Source organism: Melospiza melodia, chromosome 25 (genome assembly GCF_035770615.1).
Source record: "Melospiza melodia melodia isolate bMelMel2 chromosome 25, bMelMel2.pri, whole genome shotgun sequence".
In the NCBI taxonomy this organism is placed as follows: domain Eukaryota; kingdom Metazoa; phylum Chordata; class Aves; order Passeriformes; family Passerellidae; genus Melospiza; species Melospiza melodia.
In genome coordinates, this window is record NC_086218.1 from 4,998,556 (window position 1) to 5,015,970 (window position 17,415).

Genomic DNA, 17,415 nt, shown 5'->3' on the forward strand with positions numbered 1-17,415 from the left:
GGCACCCCAGTATCCCTGATGCCCCCACTAATATCCCTGAACCACCCCACATGCACCAACACCCTGAGCCCCCAGAACCATGAGCCTGGCAGAAAGGGGGACCCCTGATAGGACCCCCACCATCCCTGCAGGACCCTCCAACAGCTCCCCAGGGCTCTGAGCAATGGTCATTGTGGGCTCAGCCTCTCCCACTTTAGGGGCTCTGTGTGCCGCCCTATGGCCCCCCTTCTTGGGCGCGTTCCCACCTCTCTCCACAACCTTTATCCCCCCATTGTCACCCACCCACACAGTGCCACTGGTGCCAGGCCACAATGACATTCACGAGCAGGGGCAGGAACAAAAGGGCCCAACCGACCCCTGCGGCCACTGCAAGAAACAGAGGGGGACATATCAGGATCGCACATCACCCCAGGGGTCCTGGACTCCCTGGTAACCCCACCTCTAACCTCACCTGTGATCCAGGGTGAGCCAGTTGTCACCTCCAGGGCCAGCTCAGGGCTGAGTGCCCAGAACACACCGAGCCCATCATGTCCCACCAGCTGGTTGGTGGCCATGCACTGGTAGGTGCCCGAATGTCCCACATCGATGTCCCTGAGCTCCAGGAGGGGACCCTGGGCCACCGCCTGCCCATTGTGCAGCCAGGTGAAGGTGACAGGGGCTGAGCCCACCTGCATCAAGCAGCGCAGGGTCACGTTGTCTCCTGAGCGCACCAGGTGTGACAGGGGACTGAGGGTGATGGTGGCATTGGCCACGGGCACTGTGGGGACACAGGCAGGGCTGAGGGCACCTGGTGAGGTGGATGGGGGTGCGATGGGTGGGGTCACCCAAGTCTGAGGGTCCCGCTCACAAAGGACACTGACATTCAGGGGGACACTCTCAGCCATGCTGTCCCCGCACTGGCAGTGGCCGCTGCCATTGTCCCCAGTGTGGTGCAGCTCCAGGTGGGGCCCGTGCCAAGTGGTGCCCCTGAGCCCTCCCGGGTACCAGGAAATGGACAAGTGACCTGTCCCTGTGGCCACCGTGCAGCTCAGCACAAGGCTGTGCTGACAGAGACACCCCCGAGGGCAGAACCCCTGCGGGAGGGGGTGACACCAGGGACATTGAGGGACTTGGGGGGAGGTCAGGGAGGGGCAGGGAGATCCCGGTGAGGGAGACAAGAGGAGGTGCAGAGCTGCGGGGGGGGAGGGGCTTGGATAGGTACCCAAAGGAAGGATGGGGGGTTTAATGATGGGACACATGGAGCGGGAGATGGGAGGACCCCAGTGCGGGTATGGAGACCCAGAGAGGGTATGGTGGGACTTGGGGACTGCGGGGAAACAGCAGAGAGGGGTGGGGTTGACTCAGAGATGGGTGAATGGACGCAGTGAGGGATGGGGGGAATGGGGTAGTAATGGAGGTACCCAGGCGGGGCACCCGAGGAGGCAGTGAGGGCTCCCCGTGCCCATCCCCGCACTCACTGCGCACCGTGACACGGAGCCGGGTGCTGCTCTTCCGCACGGTCCCCCCCTTGGAGCGCACCTCGCAGCTGTAATTCCCCGAGTGGGAGACCCCCACAGCGGGCACCAGCAGCTGTGGGGACCTCTGTGGTCCCCCAGTACTTGCCTGTCCAGGTAGAACAGGTGCAGGAGGGGGACTCGGGGCCGCAGGGGGCTGGGGGTGCTGAGGCAGCTGAGAGTCAGGGGGGAACCATTGGTGGGCTCAGAGTGAACTTCCAGCACCGGCGCCATAAAAAGCTCTGGAAAGGAGAGGGGAGGGAGATTTGCAAGCCCGAGTACCTAGGGACGGGCTGTGGGGGGGTTGGAGTGACAGTTGTGGAATGCTCACCATGCACTGTCACTGTCACTGATTCTGACTTCTCCCATCCTCGTGATACCGTGGATTTCACCCAGTCCCTGCAGCTGTAGCAGCCACTGTGTTGCAGCTGCAGAGGGGACAGGGACAGCTCAGTCCCATCGCGGAGCTCCTGAAGTTTCTTCTCCTCGTGGTAGAAGGACACTGAGCTGACCGGGTTGTCCCACCAGCACCGGCAGCGCAGTGTCACCGTGTCCCCCTCCAGCAGTGCCTGTGCCGGCACCTGCAGCACCAATGGGGCTGTGGGACACGGGGGTCCTGTAACACTGCGGGGACCTGGCGGGTCCCAATGCCATCGCAACCCCCATATTGGCTCACACACAGCACACCAGGGATCCCCAAATCCACAAAAAGGGTCTGCCAGCACTGGGATGCTCTGGGATGCCCCCAGAGTAGGGGACAGGCTCTGGTCACACAGGAGGTGTGTCACCCATGGAGCAGAGCCCACCCAGAGCGCCGGGGTCAATGTTGGTGCCAGGATAGGGACACCCAAACTTCCCTCACCATCTGAGACTGTCACAGGATGGCTGAGCCCAGTGCCGGGTCTCTCACACATGTAGTTGCCTTTCTCAGTGACAGTGAGGCGGGTGTGTCTCTCCTGCCTCCAGCGCTGCCCGTCCTTGTACCAGGTGGTGACACGAGTGTTCCCTGAGCACTGGCAGGTCAGTGTCACCCGGTCCCACAGCACCGCCGGCCTCCAGGGGGGCTCCACCAGGAGCTGAGTGGTCTGGGCACCTGCAGGTGACATAGGTCACCAGTCTGCCAGGGCCAGTGTGGGGCTGGGGACAGCGGGGTTGGGCCATGGCATCCCCCGAGGACTCACCAGCGAGGCCAAGGGTCTGGGCTGGAAGGGAGAAGGGACAGGGCTCAGTGAGTGTGGCACCATGGGGACAGTTATGCCACACTCACTGTGGAATGGGCATAGGGGCTGCCCCTGAACTGTCCCCCTGAGAGAATTGGTGTGGCACAGATGTCCCGATGGAGACACTGTGCTAGCACATGTCTCCCCCGCCAGCCCCATGGCCTCTGTCTCCATGGCCCATGCACATTGTGCTTGTCTTCTTCTCCCTGTCCCTGCATCCCTGCATCCCTGTGTCCCTGTCCCCACAGCTGCCCTAGCCCCAGGATGCCTCTGCCCACATTCCTATCCCTCCAGCCCTGTTCACCTTCTCCTGTCCCCACGGCCACCCCATGACCCCGGTCACTTCATGCTCTGGCTCTGCTGGCATTGGGAACCTCAGGGAACCCTGCAGCTCCCCTGTGCCCCCTCCCCACCACTCTCTGCCTCACCAGCGCCCATCCCCAGGGTACTATCAGTGCGGCCTGTGCCCAGGGCACTCACCCCACAGGAGCAGTGCCACCTTCCCGGCCATCCCAGTGTCCCCAGCCATGTGCACTGGCTGTCACTCACTGCTGTGGCCACCGCTCCCCTGGGTGGCGGCTCTTCGGATGAAGGGGAAGGAAGCGAGGTCACATCTCGTCCCCATGTGTAGGTGGCACCTAGTGGGGGCAGGGTGGCCATAAGCTGGTGACAGGCTCTGGGCAGGGTGGGGACATGCTGGGGACAAGGCTGTCTCTGGGTCAGTGGGACATGGGCTTCCCAGGAGCAGGGGGGCTCAGGGGGTTTGGGGAGCCAGGGATGGGTGTCCAGGGGAATGGGGGTCCAGGAAATGGGTCTATGGGGAATTGGGGTCATGAGGAGGGGGAGTCACGGGGGTTGGGGTGCCATGGGAATGGGGGTCCCCAGGGCTGGGGGGACTCAGGGATGGGAGTCCCAGGGGAAGATGGGCTTCAGGGATTTGGTTTTCATGGTTTTCGTTTGCTAATTTGAGATATTTCAGTTAATGTAATAATTAATGTTGTGGGTTTAGTGTTGGTTAATTATTAGTGCATTTATCAGAAAGTATTTATTTCTTATTTGTTTTGAAATGAGACTAGGAGAAAGGTAAAGTGATTAAAAATTTAAAAGGGTATATAGAAAAAATTTTAATTGTAATAAATTTATTAGTAATAAATCCTTCATCAGGGGATTTTTGTGCCAGGGATGGGGTGCAGGGGGAATCTGGGGACCTGGGAGAATTAAGGTCCCAGTAGAAAGGGGGATTTCAGGGGAAGGAATAAATGGGAGAGGGTTCCTTGGGAATGGGGTCCTGGGCCATGGAGATCCTGGGCAATGACAGCTCTAGTATGGGGGTCCCAGGGAAGGGGAGAGAGAAGGAATGGGGGTCCCATGGTCAGCTTCCCAGGGGAATGAGTTTGCCAGGGATGGACTGTGACAGGATGTGCATGTGGGTCACAGCTCCTTCCCTGGGTGCCTCAGATTTTGGGAAGACTCAGGGGCTAGAGCTGCCTGCTGGGTTGCCCGTGATTTGGGGGGGCAACAAGAGGGGATTCAGAGGTGCTCTGGGTCTGTGCCAGCACAATCTCCAGGGGCATTTCCCATTCTTCATTTCCATTTCCTTCCTTTTATCCCTCAATTTCATGACCTCCCAGTTCATGCCTTGATGATCCTGGGGAGCTCCTGAGCAGGGAATGATTTGGGGGAAGCCAGGGTGGGGGAAGCAGGGGTCTGGGGTCTGCAGGGAGGGCTGGGGAGGCTGTGGGGGATGGAGGAGTCAGCTTTCCCCCTGCCTACACTTTCACTTTGTCTCTCCTGTAGCAAAAGGAAGAGGCCGTTTGTGCTGAGTGTCACATGGGAGGAGGGTTCTGCCCTGGGGGGGGGCAAATACAGGGGGCTCCTGTCCTGGGGGGATCCTGTCCCAGGGGGGACACATGCTGGACAAGGGGCTCCTGTCCTGGGGGATGGCAGCTCCTGGTGTTTCCAGACTTCCCCATTCTTGCTCGTCCCCTGCAGGATCTGAGCCAGCAAGGGCAGCTGGAGAATGGAGCCCCGGGCAGGAAGGAGCTCCCAAACTCCTGCTCCTTGAAGCCAGTGGCCATCCAAGGGTGGGGCCCAGCCATGGCCCAGCCCCACTGCACAGGGATGGCCATTGCCCAGCCCTGCTCTGGCCAGCCCCAGGTAGTAGCCAGGACCAGAGGGTCCCTCCTGCCCCCTTGGCTTTGATTCTGACAGCTTTAGAGCTGCTGCAGAGGTGAGAATTCTGTGGGGGAAAAAGGCCTGCCTGTGGTTTGTTCAGCCCTGCAAGAAGCACAAACCCCAAAGGGAGCCCAAGCAACGGCTCTGTGAGGGCCTTTGATGGTTTTAAGAGTGGGGCTGGCTGGAAAGGCCCCGTGCAGGGCCTCTGTCATGCAACCAGTCCGGAAATGCAGCAATTGATCACTTTGTCCCTCTCACCAAATGTCATGGTTTAGGCTTGGCACAAAGCTCGTGTTCTTACCAGAATACCTTCTCTCTGGTGTCCGCTGTGAGATGTGACAAGGAATAAGCAAAGCAAGCTCCAGCTTTGAATAAAGAAAACTTTATTAACTAAACTACAATAAAAGAAGAGGAAAAAAACTATAACGGAAAAAAAAAATGTAAACCTTACAAAAGCACTTTCCTCCTCCCCCCCCACCAAATTTCCTAATGCAATACATTCTCCAAAATCACTAACTCCCAGTACGGCATCTTCAGTTCATGAAGAGGAGAGTAGTCCTTCTTGCACCATAGGCTTCTCCTGTAAACACGCTGAAACCTCATGTGCTTCCATGTCACTCAGCACCGCCTGGAAAGTCCTTTTGCCATGGTGACATCTTCTTTCCATGCCCAGTGCGCTCACCCCTGTGCATGGACTAGAGCTGCTTTTAGGGTTGTCTTTTAAGTATGCCTTGTCTTACTCCAAAAAAAGGCACCGTCTCTCTTTTGGGACATCTGTCCCCACCAATTTTTTTCACCCCCTGGGGCCGAGGGGTACCCACACTGAATCCTCCTGGTTCTGAGGCACTGCCTCCCTCTAAATGCAGTCTCTGTGTCAAAGGAATAAGAATGGTCCAGTCTATGGCTACACAAGAAAAGTCTAGCCAAAAGGCCACTCCGTCATCTCTCCCTACACTCAGCCAGTCTTTTCCACTTCACTCGGGCCTAGTCTTTGTTACCTCATCTCTTATCTCTCTTCTTATTTAGCTCCAGGAGGATCAGCATTTTTGCAAGGTCTCAATCATGTAAGGAAAGGGTTAAAAATTTCATTCTCTTGGAGAGCTCCAGCACTCCCACACTGCCCTGCCAGGCACCTTCTCACCACACTCCTCCCTTCTCCTCCTGGGCCGGCTGCTATCACATTCCGTCGCCGGCTCTCCCTCTCTCTCTCCTGGTGGGGGGGGGCTGGCTGCCCGATGTCTCTTGGTGCTCCGCCACCCTTCCATCCTCAAGGGCCTCCTCACCCCCCCCATCTCTGTCCAGCCCCAGGCCTATCACATGGCTGCCCCTCCCCCGCCCAGCAGCAGCAGCTGGACGGGGGAGGGAGATCCGACCTCTTTGCCTCGAAGTCCCAAGAGAAACTCTCAGGAAAAATTCAGAGACTGAATTTTTAACCCCTTTCTTTCATGACTGGGACCTTGCAAAAATGCTGATCCTCCTCAGAGCTGGATAAGAAGAGAGATGAGAGATGAGATAACCAAGGACCTGGCCCAAAAGACGTGGAGAAGGCTGGCTGAGTGGAGAGAGAGATGATTGGAGTGGCCTTTTGGCTGGACTTTTCTTGTGTAGCCATAGACTTCGTTATATTCCTGTGACACAGAGACTGCACTTAGGGGGAGGCAGTGCCTCAGAACCAGGAGGGTTCATTGTGGGTACCCCTCGGCCCCAGGTGGTTGGAAAAAAATGGGGGGGACAGATGTCCCAAAGCAAAGACTGTGCCTTTTTGGAGTGAGACAAGGCATCCTTAAAAGACAACCCTAAAAGCGACTCTGGTCCATGCACAGTGGTGAGAGCACTGGGCATGGAAGGAAGATGTCACAAATGGCAAAAGGATTTTCCAGGGGGTTCCGAGTGACATGGAAGCACACGAGGTTTGAACGTGTTTCCAGGGGAAGCCTATGGTGCAAGAAAGACTCCTCTCCTCTTCATGGACTGAAGTTTGAGTATTCTAAAGGGTGGTGCCAGACTGGGCAGTTGGTGATTTGGGGGAATGTATCGGATTGGGAAATTTTGGTGGTGGGAAGGAGGAAAGTGATTTTTGTAAGGCTTTCAATTTTTTATCTTATAGTTTTGTTTTTTTTTTTTTTTCTTTTCTTGTACTTTAGGTAATAAAGTTTTCTTTATGTTCAAGCTGGAGCCTGCTTTGCTTATTCCTGGTCAACTCTCACAGCAGACACCAGGGAGAAGGTATACTCATGGGGGCACTGGCTCTGTGCCAGGCCAAAACCATGACAAAGTGTAGATGAATATGCAACAGGCTGATGTAAGGGAAAAGGTATCTAAGAGGTATCACCGAAGAGAACAGTGTGCTCTTGGCTGAGTGCCAAAATGCACCCGCCCATAACAACCTTTACTCTTTGTTCTATGGTCCTTGCCTCCTATTGTCCTTTTTTAAACTTCAAAAATTTTCACGGGAGAGAGAACATGTTTTTCACATATGGCGAAGATGAGAATTCTGTGGGGGAAAAAGGCCTGCCTGTGGTTTGCTCAGCCCTGCAAGAAGCACAAACCTCAAAGGGAGCCCAAGCAGTGGCTCTGAGGCGGCCTTTGGTGGTTTTCAGAGCAGGACTGACTGGAAACTCCCCTACAAAGGCAGCTGTGGGGGAACCAGTCCTGAAATGCAGCAATTGATCATTTTGTCCTTCTAGGCAAGGGACTGGAAGAGACCCAAAAATCCTGCAAAGACAACAACCATCTGCTCAACAGTCTGACCAGGACCCTCCTCCTCCTTCCTGTCTCAAACCTGCAGCCCTTTAGAACATCCCAAAAAGTATTTTTGGGTTCTGGCTCATTCTTTAGACAAGAGAGAAAAGGATGGAAATGTCAAGCAGGGGTTTTAACCCGCGGCCGTGGTGGGAAGGGACCCTGTCTGGATTCCAGGTGTTCCCAAAGCTGCTCCATCCCTGCCCTCCTCACCCGCACAGGGCGCAGAGAATAGACAGGGCTCTGCCCCACCCCTGCTGCACACCTTCCAGGGTACCGCTCCACTTCCCGGAGCTGTGGGGGCCTTACCCTGGCAACGCTCAGTCCCGACACATCGCGACAGTGGCTTTGGACACGCTGCCACAGTCGATTCAGACACCCTGTGACCGTCCCGGCACTCGCAGCACGATGGCAGCTGGACCCCTTCCTGGTGCTCCAGGACCACCATTGCTGTCCCTCCTTTCCACAGACCCCACCGCAGGGTCTCTGCTCCCCCCTGTCCCGGGATCTCCCCTCCGCCGTTTCCCTCCCTCCACGCTTGGAGCTCCCCAGTGGGGTCCTGGTCCCTCCATCCCAGCCCCTCCCACCCGCTGCCCCCCGGCCCCTCCGGCCGCGCCCCCCGACAGCCCCGGGGCCGACACCGGCAGAGGCTGCCGAGCTCCTGCTGGATGAGATATTCCTGGGGCAGCGCCCGCTGAGCGGGGCCCGGATCCCTCACGCCATCCTTGCCTACAGCACTCGGGCTCCAGCAGCCCCAGGCTGCTCCTTCGGGATGTGCTGATTGCTCCTGGAGCACTGCCGTTTGTCAGGAACGAGCCCGGGAGTATCCAAATCATCCCCAAGGCCTGGGCTGGGACTCCTTTGAGGCTGCGCCTAGACCCTGTGGGGTTTCGGAGACTTATGGGTGTCACTGCTCTGTCTCAAAATCTGGAGGGAGCAGGAATGGCAAGTTGTGTCCCACCATGGCCCAGCCCCCATGGGCCTCACCTGAGCACCCTGCGAAATTCCTGGAACTCCTACTCTACCTGCATGGCCAGGTGCTGCTCCTGTGGGCCACCTGCTCCAGCCGCTCCCGCCTCAGCCACAGAATTCCAAAATCCCTGGGAGACACAGCGGAGCCCTCTGTTTGTGCACTGGGATGCTTTAGAAACACAGCAGACCTTCAGGAATCCCAACAATAATTACAACACCTCCTGAAGGGTCTGCAGCGTCTGGAGCAGAACAGGGGCATTGGCCCAAACAGCTCCAATTTAGCCCCATTTTGCCCTCTCAAGGCACAGCTCCCAGCCCTGGCTATCTCTGTGCTCCAGCTGCAGCTGCAGAGCCCTCAGGGCTGTGCCTCTGCTCTCCTCTTCCTGTCCTGCAGCGGCTGTGTCAGAACCAGCAGGGGCCCAGGAGGAGCAGGAAATCCAAATGCACTCTGCAGCCGCCTGAGGAGCCCTGGCAGAGTCAGCACCGAGCACGAGCTTTCCTCAGCATCCCAGGGAAATTCAACATTCCCAGAGCTGCTGTGCCCAGGCTGAAGGAGGAAAAGGGAATGAAAGGCTGTAAAGCAATCAGAAGTGATGTTGTGGACCTGAGACATGTCAGGCGCTGCCTTCCTTCCCTCCGGGATCATAGACAGTGGTTGCGGGTGTTGTGCAGGGCACGTGCCTGACCCCGGGACACAGCTACACTGCCAGTGGGCACTGGGATCCAACCTGCTGCCTTGGCGGCTTCTGCCCGCTGCCGGTGGTGGTGCCGGGACCAATTGGTGCCCGTGAGTTTGCAAAAGGAGCGATTTCCCCTCCTCCCTCCCGTCCGAGGCCGCCATGGCCCCTGAGGGGATGGAGCTGGACCGGGGCGCCCCCTGCTGGCCGGGAGTGCTCCCTGCTGCGCCCCCTGCTGGCTGCGGTTATAACTGCTACAAAAACCAACAGTGCTGAGCAGGAGGGAAAGTTCTGGGTTTGTGTTGTTTGTTCTCTTCAGGTTTATAAATTTCCCAGTAAAGAGCTGGTATTCATTCTCCAACTTTGGCCTGGAAGACCCATCATTTTTGAAATTAATATAAGTTTTAGGCATGGGTCTTCTTTCCATTCCAGGAAGATTCCCACGTTCCTTGGCAAATATTTCTCATTTAAACGAGTGGTCAAATCCTGGGTTCCAGTGTGGATGGGACAGAGACCTCAACAGGGTCAGGAACTAGGCAACCTCATGCTCTGCCCTTTAAGCTAGTTGGGCCACCAAGCGCCCTCTCCCCAGCTGGCACATGGTGACACAGTGGTCTCCTGGCCACTCAGAAGCTTGCTTTGGCAGAGTGTCACAGTGTCTGCAGTGTGCCATGGATGACAGGCTGATGGACAGATGGGGCCCTGTCTCAGCAAAAGCAAGGTCTGGCCCACCCCTGCCAGACATAGGTGTTCCAAAATGTCTCCAGACATCAAACTTTTCCTGTCTCTGACCCCCCACCCTGTGCCATGGCCTGATCCTGACTGCCCTGGAAAAGGGGGAGGCTCTGGAACCCCCACAGGGCCTTTCTGACATCATTGTTGGGCAAACACAGCAGAGGAGGGGTTTGGGACAGGGCACAAGAGAATCCAGAGGCTCCTAAATGCCACTTTGGCCATCAGAGCAGTGAAGTTCTGGGACCTGCCAGGTTCCTCCTGGTGGAGGAATCGTGCCAGAGGCAACCTCTGGGGTTTGTTCCTTGTTGGGTGCTTTCCCTGGAAATTGTTCCTTTTGTGACCCTTTGAATTCTGAATCTTGAAAACTGAGAAGTATTGGTTCACCAACCAGGTGGGACCCTCCTCCTTCCTGAGCCAAACAGGGCAGAGCTAAACAAACAAAAACCGTTTCTTCTGGTTTAATCAAAAAGCTGATATTTGGGTCCAGTAAAAGGGACAAGGGTCCTGTGCCTCCTGGTAGCAGAGGAGGAAATGAGGAGCCCCTGGGGGTACTGGGAGCACTGGGAGCACTTGAACAGGGAGCCTGGCAGCCCCACATGGGAGCCCCCACTCATGGCCACTCCCTGGGCATGATGGGCACCCATGGGAGCTGGGGATGCCCTTGGACAGGGACCCCAGTGCCCCCTGTGCCCTCAGTGTCACAGCACGTTCTCGCAGATGTCACTGGTGTCCTGCTGCCTCCTGTGGGGTCCTGGCAGCTCTGCATAGGTCACCTGGGGGGATGTGGCGCGGGGGGCCCCTGTGAGAGATGCCGGTTGTGGGACCTGGATTGTGGGTGATACCCATGGGTGATGTCCCCCGTGTCCCATCTGTACTCACCACCTGCCTTCTTGGTGCTCACGACATCACTGTACAGCACCTCCCCCACCTCTGGGGGGGCCGCGGGCTCTGGGGGAGGCCTGCAGGGATAAGTGGGCGTCTGTGGGCATGGGAGGGTTTTGTTGTGGGGGTAAAATGGAGGTTCAAACCTGGAGTCCTTCACTCACCTTTCTTGCTGTTTCCTGAGGGCTGCAAAAGAAAAGCATGAGGGGTGACTCTGGGGTTTTCAGGGCTTCTGAACACCATCGGGACCCCTGACTGTCCCTGGGACCCTCAAGCATCTTTGAAAGTCCCAAAATACCTTAAACCAACCTTTCAAACCACTGAGACCTCAGAGTCCCAAGAACTCCCCCAAAACCCCTGACAGAACCCCCAACTTCCCTGCACAACCCCACACAACCTCCCCAAATCACCCAGGACCCCAAGCTGAGGTCTCTACAGGCTCAGTTTCTCCCAAGTCAGGAGCTGTTGGTGACACTCTATGGCCCCCATACGCTGGGGGGTCTTCACCCCAATCCCTGGGAACCCCATCCCCCCGCATTGTGACCCACCACAGCAGTGCCACTGGTAGCAGCCCCCGATGACAGCCAGGAGCAGGAGCAGGAACAGCAGGGACCCACTGAGCCCTACAGCCACTGCTGGGGACAGAGAGGGACACATTGGTGTCACCCAGAAGCCCAGGGGTCCTGCACCCCCCGTGTGACCAAGTGTGACCCCACCTGTGTCCCTGTGTCCCCGCGCTGTCACAGCCAGGACCAGCTCTGGGCTGAGTGCCCGGAACACGCGGTGCCCGTCCTGTCCCAGCTGGTTGGTGGCCACGCACTGGTAGGTTCCCGAATGTCCCACATCAACAGCTCCAAGCTCCAGAAGGGGACCCCGGGCCACCTCCTGTCCGTTGTGCAGCCAGGTGAAGGTGACAGGGGCTGAGCCCATCTGCACTGAGCAGCGCAGGGTCATGGGGTCACCGGCATGTACCTGGTGTGACAGGGCACCAGGGGTGATGGTGGCATTGGCCACGGGCACTGTGGGGACAGAGACAGGGCTGGCACTTGGCAGGTGGGATGGGGGTGCCATAGGAGGGGTCACCCCCAGTCCGAGGGTCCTGCTTGCCCAGGATGGTGACATTCAGGGGGTCACTCTCGGCCACGCTGTCCCTGTCGCTGACCCGGCACCGGTACTGGCCGCTGTCATTGTCCCCAGGATGGCACAGTTCCAGGCAAGGGCCAGTTCCCAGCAGTGCCCCCAAGCCCTCCCACTGCCAGGAGAAGGACAGGGGACCCGCAGCCATCACGTAGCTCAGGACCAGTCAGTCCCTGCATGCCACCTGTCCCCTGGGGGCTGCACTGACAGGGACACCCCCAAGGGTGGGACCCCTTGGATGGGGGGACCTCAGGGAACAGTGAGAGACCCGTGGTGGGGAGGGATGGGAGAGGGGAAGTGGGACCCCAGTGAGGAAAAGGAGGCACAGAGATAGGAGGGGGGCTTGGAACAGGACCCCAAGGAATGATGGAGGGCTCAAGGATGAGTAACCTGGAGAGGAAGATGGGGAGACACCAGGAAGAGTATGTAAAACCAGGGAGGGAATGGTGAGACCTGACGACCATGGAGGGAGATCAGAGAGGGCTGAGGTTGAATCAGGGACAGATGAAGGGATCCCAGTGAGGAATGGGGGGACACAGAGGGTGATCCAAGCAGGAATGAGGGGATGTGGAAAAAGATTACCAGAAAGATGGGGGTTGCCACATAGAGCTAGGGGATCTGGTGAGGTACCCAGAAAAGGTTAGGGGACCCGGGTAGTTATGCGGATCCCCAGATGGGGCAGGGGTGCCTGAGCAGGCTGTAGGGGCTCCCCGTGCCCATCCCCACACTCACTGCACACCATGAGGCGGAGCCGGGCGCTGCTCTTCCGCACGGCCCCACCCTTGGATTGCACCTGGCAGCTGTAATTCCCCGAGTGCGACAAACCCACGGCGGGCACCAGCAGCTGCGGGGACCCCTGCGGGCCCCCCACCACCTGCCCATCCCAGTAGAACACGTGCAGGAGGGGGGCTCTGGGCCGCAGGGGGCTGGGGGTGCTGAGGCAGCTGAGAGTGAGGGGGGATCCCACAGTAAGGTAAGGGGGACTCTCCAGCACCGGCACTGAGAAGAGCTCTGGGAAGGAGAGGGGAGGGAGATTTGTGAGCCTGAGTCCCTAGGGAGGGGCTGTGAGGGTGTCAGGGTGGTGGCTGTGGGGTGCTCACCATGCACTGTCACTGTCACTGAAGCCGAGTGTGCCCACGGTGCCACCTTGGAGTCCACCTGGCCCCTGCAGCTGTAGCGGCCGCTGTGGTTCAGCTGCAGAGGGGACAGGGACAGCTCGGTCCCACTGAGGGCCCTCTCCACCTCCTTGTCCCCATGGTAGAATCGCACCCCAGTGACCAACATATTCTCCCAGCGCCGGCAGCGCAGTTTCACCGTGTCCCCCTCCAGCAGCTCCTGCACCGGCACCTGCAGCACCAGTCGGGCTGTGGAACATGGGAGTCTTAGGACACCTGTGGCATTCAGTTTTCTCAAGGACCCTCGAACTGGAACACATCCAGTGCAGCAGGGTTCCCTGAATCCAGAACTGGGGTCCCTCCACTCTGAGATGCTCTGGGATCTCCCCGTGTACAAGGGATGGGCTCTGGTCACACCAGGAGGTGACCCATGGAGCAGAGCACTCCCAGAGACCTTGAGGTCCCTGCAGGTGCCAGGCTGGAGACAACCAAACCCCTCTCACCATTTGAGACTGTCATGGGGGAGCTGAGCCCAGTGCCGGCTCTGTCACACGTGTAGGTGCCACTCTCGGTGACAGTGAAGTGGTCTGGTCCCTGCTGCCCCCAGCGTCGCCCGTCCTTGTACCAGGTGGTGGCCTGGGCAGTCCCCGAGCCCTGGCAGGTCAGTGTCACCCGGTCCCACAGCACTGCCGGCCTCCAGGGGGGCTCCACCAGGAGCTGGGTGGTCTGGGCACCTGTGGGTGACAGGGGACACCAGCCTGCCAGGGCCAGTGTGGGGCTGGGAACAGCAGGAAGGGCCATGGCATCCCCCGATGACTCACCAGCGAGGCCGAGGGTCTGGGCTGGAAGGGAGAAGGGACAGGGCTGGGTGACGGTGGCATCACAGGGACATTGGAAGTGAGGGACTGGGTGTGGGGGCTGTCCATAAACTGTCATAGTGTGGCAAGTACCCCTTGGGGACAGAGACACACCGGCTAGCCCCTGCTCAGTTAGGATATGGGGACACATTGGACACCCAGAAATGGAGACTCAGCAGTGGTTGCAGTGGTCACCACCACCAGCCCCATGATAGTTCCCCAGATCCCTGTCCCCCCAATATTGTCCCCCCTCTCCTGTCTCCACAGCCTTGGTCACCTCATGCTCTGGCTCTGTGGCCTTTTGGGACCTCAGGGGACCCTGCAGCCCCCCTATGCCCCCTCCCCACCAGTCTCTGCCTCACCAGCGCCCATCCCCAGGGTGTCAGGGCTGTGTCCAGGGCACTCACCCCACAGGAGCAGCGCCACCTTCCCGGCCATCCCGGTGTCCCCAGCCATGTGCACTGGCTGTCACTCGCTGCTGTGGCCACCGCTCCCCTGGCTGGTGGCTCTTTGGATGAAGGGGAAGGAAGCGAGGTCACGTCCGTACCCACATGTAGGTGGCCCTTGGTGGGGGGGCAGGCTGGGGACAGGATGGGGGCAGGGTGGGGCCCTTGTGGGACATGGGGGTGATGGTGGGACATGGTGGGGCCAGAATTTGGAGCCTGAGGTGGTGTAGGGAGCCAGAAATAGGTCTCCAGAGGAATGGGGTGCCCAGGTATGGGGTCCCATGGGAATGGGGTTCCCAGTGGATGGATGGACTCAAACTTGGGAATGAGGGTGCCAGAACAATGTGGCCTCCAGGGATTTGTGATCATGGGATGGGGACCGAGGAATGGAGGTGCCAGGGGAAAGGATAACCCTGTGAGAATGGGGACCCTGGTGGAATCAATGTCCCCAAGGGAATGAGGCTCCCAGGGACTGGAATTACCACGATGGGGTTCTTTGGGGTAGGAGATTGTGAGGAACTGCAGTCCAGGGAAGGGGTTTTAGGGAAGGAGGGACAAAAGGAAATCAGATTTCCATGATTGGGGTCCCAGAGGAATGGGGGTGTCAGGGTGGGCAGTGGCTGGGGGGGCATGGGGGTCACAGCTCCTTCCCTGGGTGCCTCAGATTTTGGGGTGACCCGAGGCCAGGTGCTGCCCCCTTGGCATGCTCGTTTCCTGTGCAGGTATCACATGGGGGTCCTGGGTAGCTCTGCTTCTGTGCCCTCCCCTGCCCTTGAATTTTTCTTTCTTTATTTCTGTTTTCTTCCTTATTTTCCTCATTTTTATGCCATGTCCCCTCAACCCCAGTCCCTGGCTCAGCAATCCCAGGAATCACCTGAGCAGGGAACGCATTGGAGGCAGCCAGGGGAGGGGGATAATGGGGAGTAAGGAGAGCAGGGAGGGGTGGGGAGGCTGTGGGGATTGGAGGTGCTGGGCTCTGCCCCCTTAACACTTTCATTTTCTTTTTCCTGGACAAAAAGGAAGAGGCTGTTTGTGCTGAGAGTCAGAGGGCAAAGGGAGGCAGTGTCTGCCCTGGGAGGGCACATCCAGGAGGATCCTGCCCTGTGAGATCCCTGTTGTGGGGATGACCTGGGGGAAACCAGTCCAGGGGGTGACACATCCTGGCATGGGGTGTCCTGTCCCCATGGGTGGCAGTTTCAGAAATGTCCCTGCACATTCCTTGCCGGGTGCCTGTCCCAGGGGTGGCACATCCTGGGGACCCCTGTCCATGCAAGGCTGTGGCCCAGCGATGGCCCAGCCCCACTGCACAGGGATGGCCATTGCCCAGCCCTGCTCTGGCCAGCCCCAGGTGGCAGCCAGCACCTGAGGGTCCCCCCTGCCCCCTTGGCTTTGATTCTGGCAGCTTTAGAGCTGCTGCAGAGGTGAGAATTCTGTGGGGGGGGAAAGGCCTGCCTGAGGTTTGCTCAGCCCTGCAAGAAGCACAAAATCACAAAGGAAGCCCAAGCAGTGGCTCTGTGAGGGCCTTTGGTGGTTTTCAGAGCAGGGCTGACTGGAAACTCCCCATGCAAAGGCAGCTGTGTGGGAACCAGTCCAGAAATGCAGCAATTGATCATTTTTTCCCTCTCGGCAAGGGACTGAGAGAGCCCCAGAGCTACTGCAAAGACAACAACAATCTGCTTAACAACCTGACCTGGACCCTCCTACTTGAACAAAACCTGCAGCCCTTTGGGACCTTCACGAAAGAATGTTTTCATTCTGGATATGCACATCAGAAGAGAGGGGAATTGTGGAAATATTGAGCAGGAGCTGCACACAAGGGGCTGGGGAACAGGGATGTCACAGCAGGAGCAGGGAATGCCCAGGCAGGGGAATTCAGGGCAGGCTGGAGTGGATTTACCAGGGAATCAGACCCTGAGACACACAGGGGCATTTCCACAGATTCCTGTGCACTGTCCCACGGATGGACAGAGCTTCTCCCCTTTTGGGAGCTGAATCCATGGGAAGTCACTTAAGTTTCAGGGTGGGAATGAGATAAATTGGGATAATTCCTAAATATGGCTCAACAAAAGGCTTCCTTAGGGGCTGGGTTACTGCCAAGCAGGCAGGGAACAATCCCATGGTGCTGTTGGATACTCAGGAAGATTCCACGCACTCTGTGGTATCCACAAGCAAATGCTGCTGTTGGATGCAGCAAGGGGCTCCTACAGGGAGAAAAAAAAATCTCATTTCTTTGTGATTTGTTTGTGTTTTCATTGTGAGTGACTTGTTGGGAAAGCAATGATTCAAAGTATTCTATAAACCAGCTAATTTTATACCTTGTGAGTTTGATTTATTTTGTATTGGGAAAATAATGGTGTGGGAAAAGATTCTTGCCTTTATTCTATGGATGTGTAATTTTGTCTCAGCCAAATGGTCATCACATGTTTGCTGAGGTCGCTGAGCCAGGAAATGGGAGTGACAGGAAAAAGCCCAGGAGTGTGTGGGGCAGAGATTGAGAACCTCCCAGGACAACCCTGGGTTGCCCCCCTGGCCACGAGCACTGTGGGGAATGTGCTGGGTTCTGAGTCACCCCAAAATCTGAGGCAATCCCGGAAGCAGCTTTGACCCCTGTGCCCACCCAGCCATTGCCCATCCCTGGCACCCCCATTCTCCTGAGAACCCAACCATGGGACCCCCATTGCCTTGGTCTCTTGTCCCTGAAGACCCCCATCCCAGGAGTGCATTTGCCCAGCACCCCCATTGCCTTCATGCCATCCCATGGGCTACTTCTTCCCCCAGAAACCCTGTTCCTGAGGATCTCCTTTTCCCTCTGAACCCCAAACCCTGGTACCCACATGCCATGACCCCAAATCCCTGGGAAACATGTTTCCACACCACCTCCAGCCCTGGAACCACCCAGGCACGGAGACCCAATTCCCCTGGTGCCCTATTCTCCTGGACACCCATCCTTGGTTCCCCATATCC

The 17,415-nt window shown here is 57.8% G+C and overlaps 1 pseudogene; it reads right to left on the reverse strand.

The window, feature by feature from the left end:
* The window catches only part of LOC134429437 (Fc receptor-like protein 4), a 55,799-nt pseudogene extending 41,356 nt beyond the window's left edge, over positions 1 to 14,443 (reverse strand).
* Between the last annotated feature and the right edge of the window lie 2,972 nt (positions 14,444 to 17,415).